At 36.6% G+C, this 8,052-nt stretch overlaps 1 pseudogene; it reads left to right on the top strand.

The window, feature by feature from the left end:
* The first annotated feature begins 1,417 nt into the window (after nt 1-1,417).
* On the top strand, nt 1,418-4,131 carry LOC107766697 (uncharacterized; annotated as a pseudogene).
* The last annotated feature ends 3,921 nt before the right edge of the window (nt 4,132-8,052 follow it).

The following is an 8,052-nucleotide window of genomic DNA, read 5'->3' as shown; positions in this document are numbered from 1 at the left end:
GCGGCCCCGTAGCAGAGAGGATGAATAAGAAAGTTTGGAAGAAGAGAAGTTGCAGAAGTGGTAAAGGTTGTATGGAAAGACTATTTATAAACTAAGGCATGACGGTTCGGTATCAGAGATGGCCGACCACCGTTTGACACACATTAAATGCCTCGGTAAAACCGAGCCGATGGTACAGCTACCACAAACGTCAAGATCGGGTTCGATAGAAACGTCAGCATAAATCTGATCGAGCTGCAGGAAAATCATATCGTTCCTCGCCACATCCTCTCCGAGAAACGAGGGGACTATCTGTGTACAGTCAAAATCAATTCCCAGTCATAAGGATCGGTCGAGACAATGACGTTTCAATCGAAGGGTATCCACATGACAAGCTCGAACGAATTCCGAAGTAGAGACGTCGAGCTTCGAACTATAAGACCAATCGACGGCAAAACCCGATATCATTATCGAGCCCGTGTCCGAATCGGACTACAGGACAACACCGATCGACACAGGCCATGAATATTGATGCCCCAAGGCAGAACCGAGCTCGAACCAAAACTCGGGATTCAATCTAACACCGAGCTCGAGTCAGTGCCAAACTCGCAGACAACAGCCGTTACAACCGCACCAAGGGAGAGAATCTTGGCGAGAATCAAGGAAGAGACAAATTATCATGAGTTCTCCACTATATTTATTATTTTATTATATTTTTTTAGATAAAGTAGCGACCCCTTACTATAAAAAGGGAGATAGACTGCAATAGACACAAGTCCTCCAAGATACATTAAGATTTCAGTGTGCTTGTTTTTTCTAATTCAATTCAGTCTTCCCGTCCATCATTCACATTTTATAGCAAAAATACTTGTATTTGTCATTTTGTTTCAAAGGAATTTGCATACCTTTAGAACCATATCTAAATTTAACGTTATCCGATTTTTCGGGTAAACAATTTTATATATTTAATTTCAATGTAATGAATCAAAAATCCAACAAGAAATAATTTATATATTACTATCCCTACATAATTCATTCGTACCAGACGTCCCCCAACATGTTCATTTCCATTTGAAAAATCAAAATCTTTTTAACGTTATAACTTTCTCATATATCTTTAAAATATTTTAATTATAAACAATGAAATTGATGATACCTTTTTATTTTTATAAATTAAGTTCAACAAGAATAATGAAACCACTGTCCAAATTAAAGGTTTTGATCACGGATTCTGAATCATGTTAATAATTCTTTTTAGGAGAGAAATGAAGAGTACTTATAGAATTGATAAGTCAAATTTCAGATTTCAGAAATAAAAAGAAAGGGAGTAGCTAGTAAGTAGTAGGCCAACATATACATTAAACTCTGATATAGGTAGAGTCTATAGAGTGAGAATATGAGGTGGGTGTGTGGTTTGCCAGCGAAGAAGCAGAAGGATCAATGCTCTCTCTTTCTCTCAGCTCAGGTCAAAGCTGGCACTCTGTATTAAGCCCCTCTCTTTTTCCTCTTCTCTTATTTACATCTCCTTTCCTCTACATCTCCCCTTCACACTCTCTCTCTCTCTCTCTCTCTTCACTTCGAAGAGGGAAAATTAATGAGAATTTGAGAACAAAGAAGAGAGCATTTTCTTGGCATTTTAATGGTTGATCATTGTACAACAACCAACATGGCTGCCTCTCCTTCTATCTCCTGTTCTGAAAAGAAACATTGGTGGATTAGCAACAGAAAGGTAATTAAAAATCTTTTCTTTCCCCCCCAATCTAATCTAACATATATTCAAGTTCTAATAATTTATTAACATTTGTTTTACAGATTGTTGACAAATATATCAAAGATGCAAAACTTCTTATTGCAACACAAGAACCCAACGAGATTGCTTCGGCCGTTAACCTTCTCGACGCCGCACTCTCTCTTTCACCTCGTTTTGAGTTAGCACCTCGAGTTAAAAACTCGATCTTTACTCTATCTCCGGCGATTCAAGGACGTCGCCGGTATGTTACAAGACTACATTCCCAGCCTAAAACTTCCCGCCGATGAAACATCGTCCACGTCATCCACTTCGTCTTCTGGGTCTTCCGATAACTCATCCTCACAGCTCTCAAGAGAGAGAGTGAAGCTACTTTCTTCGGGTAGTGACTCACCGGGTCGGGACGAAACCAGTTTCAAATGCTTCTCTGTTTCTGATTTGAAGAAGAAAGTTATGGCTGGTCTTTGCAAGAACTGTGATAAAGAAGGGCAATGGAGGTAATTTTGCTGTTCTATTGATTGGCTTGTAGATTACGCCATAACAGCTAGCTGTCTCTGTATTAATTGATGAATTGTCCTAATCTTGATATATTTATTTCTTTTTCAAGTCAAATCTGCTTTGTTATTACTTTACTTCTTTATTGTTTATTCACTTACATTTTAGTAGTACTAATAACTACTCCTTGAAAAATGTAGTCTTTATTGAAATTTCTGTGTGTACTTGAGGCTTAAATCTATGGTGAACGAGCTGACTCGGACTCACACTCGTTCGTTATTTGTGTATTTTTTTCAGGTACTTGGTTTTAGGTCAGGCTTGTTGCCATTTGGGTCTAATGGAAGACGCGATGGTTCTTTTACAAACCGGTAAACGCATCGCGACGGATGCATTTCGTCGCGAAAGCATTTGCTGGTCTGACGATAGTTTTTCGTTTGCCAAATTCCCAATCTCCGGCGAACCGGGCACCACAAATAACCAGCCTCCGACTCCTCCTAAAACGGAGTCCGAGAGCATTTCTCAACTGCTCAGTCATATTAAGCTTTTGCTCCGTCGAAAGACGGCTGCAATTGCTGCTCTTGATGCAGGGCTTCATTCGGAAGCTATTAGACACTTCTCGAAGATTGTAGATGGTCGTCGTGGTGCTCCACAAGGGTTCTTAGCCGAATGCTATGTGCATCGGGCCTCAGCATATAGATCGTCTGGTCGAATTGCTGAGGCAATAGCTGATTGCAATCGAACACTAGCATTAGACCCTTCTTGCATTGATGCTCTTAGGACTAGAGCTGCTTTATTTGAAGCTATTCGATGCTTGCCCGATAGTCTTCATGATCTCGAGCACTTAAAACTCCTTTATAATTCGATGCTACGTGATAGGAAATTACCTGGACCTATATGGAAGCGTCAAAACGTGCAATACAGGGAAATTCCAGGAAGGCTTTGTTCCTTAGGTGCTAAAATGCAAGAATTGAAGCAGAGAGTTGCTTCTGGTGAAACTGGGAATGTTGATTACTATGCATTGATCGGTTTAAGGCGGGGTTGTTCTAGATCAGAATTGGAAAGAGCATATCTACTGCTCACTTTAAGACACAAGCCTGATAAATCAACAAGCTTTGTTGAAAGGTGTGAGTTTGCGGACGAAAAGGATATAGATTCCGTTCGGGATCGGGCAAAGATGTCATCTTTACTGTTGTATAGATTGATCCAGAAAGGTTATACAAGTTTAATGACGACGATCATAGATGAAGAAGCTGCTGAGAAGCAGAGAGCTAAGGCTGCAGCTGCATTACAAGCAATGCAGCAACAAGTTCAGCAAACTCAAGAACTTCAACAATCTAGAGCTGAAACAGTCCGCAGTAACGCAGCCGCATCAAGAAGAGCATCAGAGGCTGCTTCCGATACTACATCAAGAGTAATTTCAGAGGCTGCTGCTAATACTTCATCATGTAACAACAGGGCAGAAAACAAGGTGGTGTCAAGTTCAACAAATGCATCAGCATTTCAAGGAGTGTTCTGCAGAGACCTTGCAATTGTTGGGAATTTATTGTCTCAAGCTGGAACTGGGTTTAATCGCCCAATTCCTATGAAATATGAGGCATTGAGCTGCTAAATGTTAAGGGTTTATCGTAAAAAATCAGACTGAGATTTAGCTTGGACAATGTTAATACCATCGGCGCTGGAGAAGAATCTGAATTTGGTCCAATATCTTTGTACAAAGGGAAAAAATATTGGTTACTATTGGCAGCCGGGAAAATTTTGTAACTTTATCTTTTAATCTATCTATTTTCTCTATTATTCTCTCTTTACTTCTTATATTTTTGTTTTTTTGTTGTCAACTTTTGGTCGCTTTTGCGCTACATGTACAGAGTTAAATTCAGCACCTAATTTATCTACCAGTATCCTTTCTCTTTTACTTCACTCCACAATTTCTGCAATTTCTTCTATTTTTTGATATGGTTGCTTTGTCATATTACTTCAGTTGTCCTCTGTTTGTTTAGATTTTGAGAAGCTGAGGAAATCCTAAAGAGGGGGTGAATTTAATGGTTCCATAGGAAAGGAAGGATTGAAAGGTAGAAAAAGAAGCAAAGTTTAGCTTCCATCCCATGTCTTTATCTGCTCTGCTTTCTTCACAGCACAGCACAGTACAAAGGCCATTGCATTAATTAGAGCAAGTGTTTACTCGTACTATGCTCTTTCTTTCTTTTTTTTATGTGTCAGGCTTATCTATACTACCCTGCCAAACCCTGACATTCTACTTGATTTCAATAAAAATGACTTTGTTACGTATTTCTTTTTTACTACATTCAAAAATTAGAATCTTTTGGTTCATCCTCTCAAATGTAATTTGTCCTGTTATAGAGCCTGTATAGGCTTTGATTATATATGCAGTTAGGTGTATGAATAAAATGATGAAGGAGTTGGCACGCAAAGTTGCATTAACTGCCAAAGATATATCTACCCCCAAGTAGAGTGGATTCTGAGAAGAGAGTTGTCTGTTTCTTAGGTTGAAAAAGTGTACGAAATGATGTACAGTAATAACTGAGTAAAGCGTGTTTGCTTCTGATAACTGATGAACTCAATAAACCAAGCAATTGAAAAACCATACTGTATTAGATATTTTATAGGCCTGGCCTTTTGGGAGTAACTTTTTCCATTGTCATTATCACAATTTACCATTTACTCTGCCTACCTTTGCATGGGTTCATTACTCATTAGTGCAGGACAGTGAGGTACGGGTAAAAAAAAGAAGGGGACCTCACCTCGTTCGCTTTTCTTCCTTCAACTCCCTTTTTTCTTCTCTTTCTGGGTTTTCTAATTCAGCGGCTCGATTTTCGGAGTTCTCCATACACATATGTCACACATGCAAACGTAACATGTACTTTGGTTACCATGTAGTAGTGCTTGTACAATTTCTTCAATATTGCGGTGCTCAAGCAAATCCCACGTCGATGAAACATGATATTGATATTCAATATATAAGGAAACAGGTCTCCGCGAGTCCGGACTTCTAAGGTGCCCACATCGACAAACACGAGAGATATTGGATATATAAGTTATAAATCCTAGTGACGCGTTTCATATTGAATGTCATGGTGTCCTCGTGATCACCAAATTATGGGTCCGCCTTTGTTTAGACGCAAAACGAACAATATTTCTAGTGATTGTTACAAATATCTTCTTCTTTATCCATTCATACACCAAATTGAACCTTTCCAAACAGTACTACGACATTATTTTAAACCGTTCAGTGTTTGAAGTTTATTACTATGACTAATTCAGACCCGAACTCAAAATTTCTAACTATTCCACCACATTATTTGGAGATAGTCTTGCTACATACAATACTTAGCTTTTACAATATTTATTTTCAGCAGCCAGAGTAAAACTTAAGGGGGCAAGACAATCGTTTATTGAAGTGGTGCATATCCCCTTGAAGACAGGAAGATAAGAATCACTATCCTTAAACCAATGCAACAACAAATATTCTCGTAGAGGTCGTCTGGCTTTTTGTGTAAGTGGAACTGTGAAACTATAGAGAAGTGCTTAGGAAATAACCAATCGACTCTGTAAAACTTTGTTGTTACCAAAATCCAATTTAGTGTTTCCCACTTCCCTCACTTTCCACTTACACCAAAATGGACCACTACTCCTATTGTATCTTGACTTATACAACAGCCTCTTCAGAGAATAGAAATAATAGCGTCTAACTTTCACAAATTGCCAATACGCAGTTTTTTTTATACTACTAGTTACTTATAAGTTAAAGGTGGTTTGACAACTTAAGAAAAGATCATTACTTGTTGCACCATCAAAGTGCACAGTAAAATAATAAAGATTCGTCTACTCTTAATTAAACGTTTTGTGTTCAATCTCTAGACTTGAGTATTCTTTAAAAGAAATAGCTAAAAACCCTTATATTAAAATTTCCAAGGAGCAAATTCAAATTAATCGGGTCAATAATTGCAAACACTGATTACTTGATGTACGTAAAAGAAGATAAGTAACTTGATAATTTATACGTAAACAATACTTATATCAGATTAAGGTAAGAGTTACTACAAATTAAAGTGAGAATATAGACCCATATGCCTATGATTAAGTACAAAATTATATTAAACATGTATGATATTCATTAGTTTAATTTAAAATCGAATTCGAGTAAAAATAAAATTTGACTAAATTATATGACTCGAATCGATAAAAAAAAGTTAATATTTGCAACTTTCCTTGCAAGTGACTTCAGAAGCTGAAATCCACTTCCTTTTGTATATAGCACTTCATCTTTTTCTTTCCTTTTGTTTTAATTCTTTCCCTATGTATGGATAGTGTTGTAGCCCTTTGCTTCCACACTAATCAAACCATTTCGTGATTCCCAAGAGGACCATCTTACCATGTTCCCCTTTTCCACTTTAAATCCAAATAAGAAGAAAATTAATACTACTATTAACTCTTAAGTATTTTGTCCCTTTTTTCCTTAATTCCATTTTTTGCAATGTTTGACAAAATTGTTTGATAATGATGGATCAAAGGACAACATTAACACATAATGATGATTAAAGTGGCTAATAACATGGGCTTATAATGACGGAATATATTCATACTTCCTTGGCACTCTGCGGTTTCAGATAGCCATCATTCACCTTATGTAGACAAAGAAAGCCATAACAAAAGAAAGAAAAAGGCATAAAGAGAGAAGAGTCACGTGCACCCCATAAAGAATACTGCAATCTGGAAATGTGGGTGACCAGTGAGAATTAACGAATCTAGATGAAAAGGAAAAAGATAAAAAGTACTAGTACATGATTGATTTCCATTAATTTGATTTTCCCAATATCTAGCTAATTATGTACATTTGCTCAACTGTTATTGTTTTGGCTATGCATTTTAGACCATAGTAACATTTTTGACATGACATATATATTTATAGACATATGCTAGCAAAATATCAAAAGTATTTTATTGTATTAACATTGACTTGATAATAAAATTTGAAAAATTCCTATGGAAATTCGAAGCCTCTACTCTTCGGGTGCGCAATGAGTAAACTGCTTAATGTACAATAGCTCGTAAACCACACATGAAATATAAATCGTATTTGAAAAATATGGTACGACGAGCTCTGACCGATAAAATTAGTAAGTTGTTTTACTTCTACTGTTTGTAATTTCGTGATGTATCATTAAAGTGCATAATTCAATAGTGAGAAGATAAAAAGAAGAAGAGGAATATGAGTAAGTGGGGAGAAAGTGGAAGGACATGTATTGTAGTGAAAGTATACTGCAAAACAAGTTTGAATTTAGCAATCTTTAGTAGTAGTATCTCAAATCTCAATGTTTAGTGAAAATAAATTAATTAGTAGTTGATGAAACTTTCAATGCTTATTCTGACAGGGAACAATATTCTATCCTATGGGTAAAGCACGATAATATTGATTACTAGGTTTTTTAAGTAGGGTTATGTCATAGGTCTATGGGATCATATGAAATCGAAAAACATCCTCTCGAGGAAAATTTTCATTTTTATGTAAAGTTTGAAATTAAAATTATAATTTCTTGAGGCGAAAGTGAAGGTATTAGTAGTTAGCACCGTTTCCAAAGAGGCATCTTTTGATATGGTAGAACTCTGGATACAAACCCCCTTTCCAATTTTCCACACATCTGTATCTTATAAGTTGATTAAGTTTTTGAAGAGTTTGAAGACGTCTCTTATCGAGATCGAGGCTATCAAATGGTTTATTGTCTTATCTAGGATTTTCTTCTTTTTCTTTCTTTGGAATGCGAAGGTGAGGTAATAAGTTTCTAAACTTTTTATTTAGTTTTTATCACTTGTTA

The sequence above is a fragment of the Nicotiana tabacum genome, chromosome 19 (genome assembly GCF_000715075.1).
Source record: "Nicotiana tabacum cultivar K326 chromosome 19, ASM71507v2, whole genome shotgun sequence".
In the NCBI taxonomy this organism is placed as follows: domain Eukaryota; kingdom Viridiplantae; phylum Streptophyta; class Magnoliopsida; order Solanales; family Solanaceae; genus Nicotiana; species Nicotiana tabacum.
The sequence above is the reverse complement of the archived record's forward strand: the minus strand, read 5'-3'. Positions and strand labels throughout refer to the sequence as shown.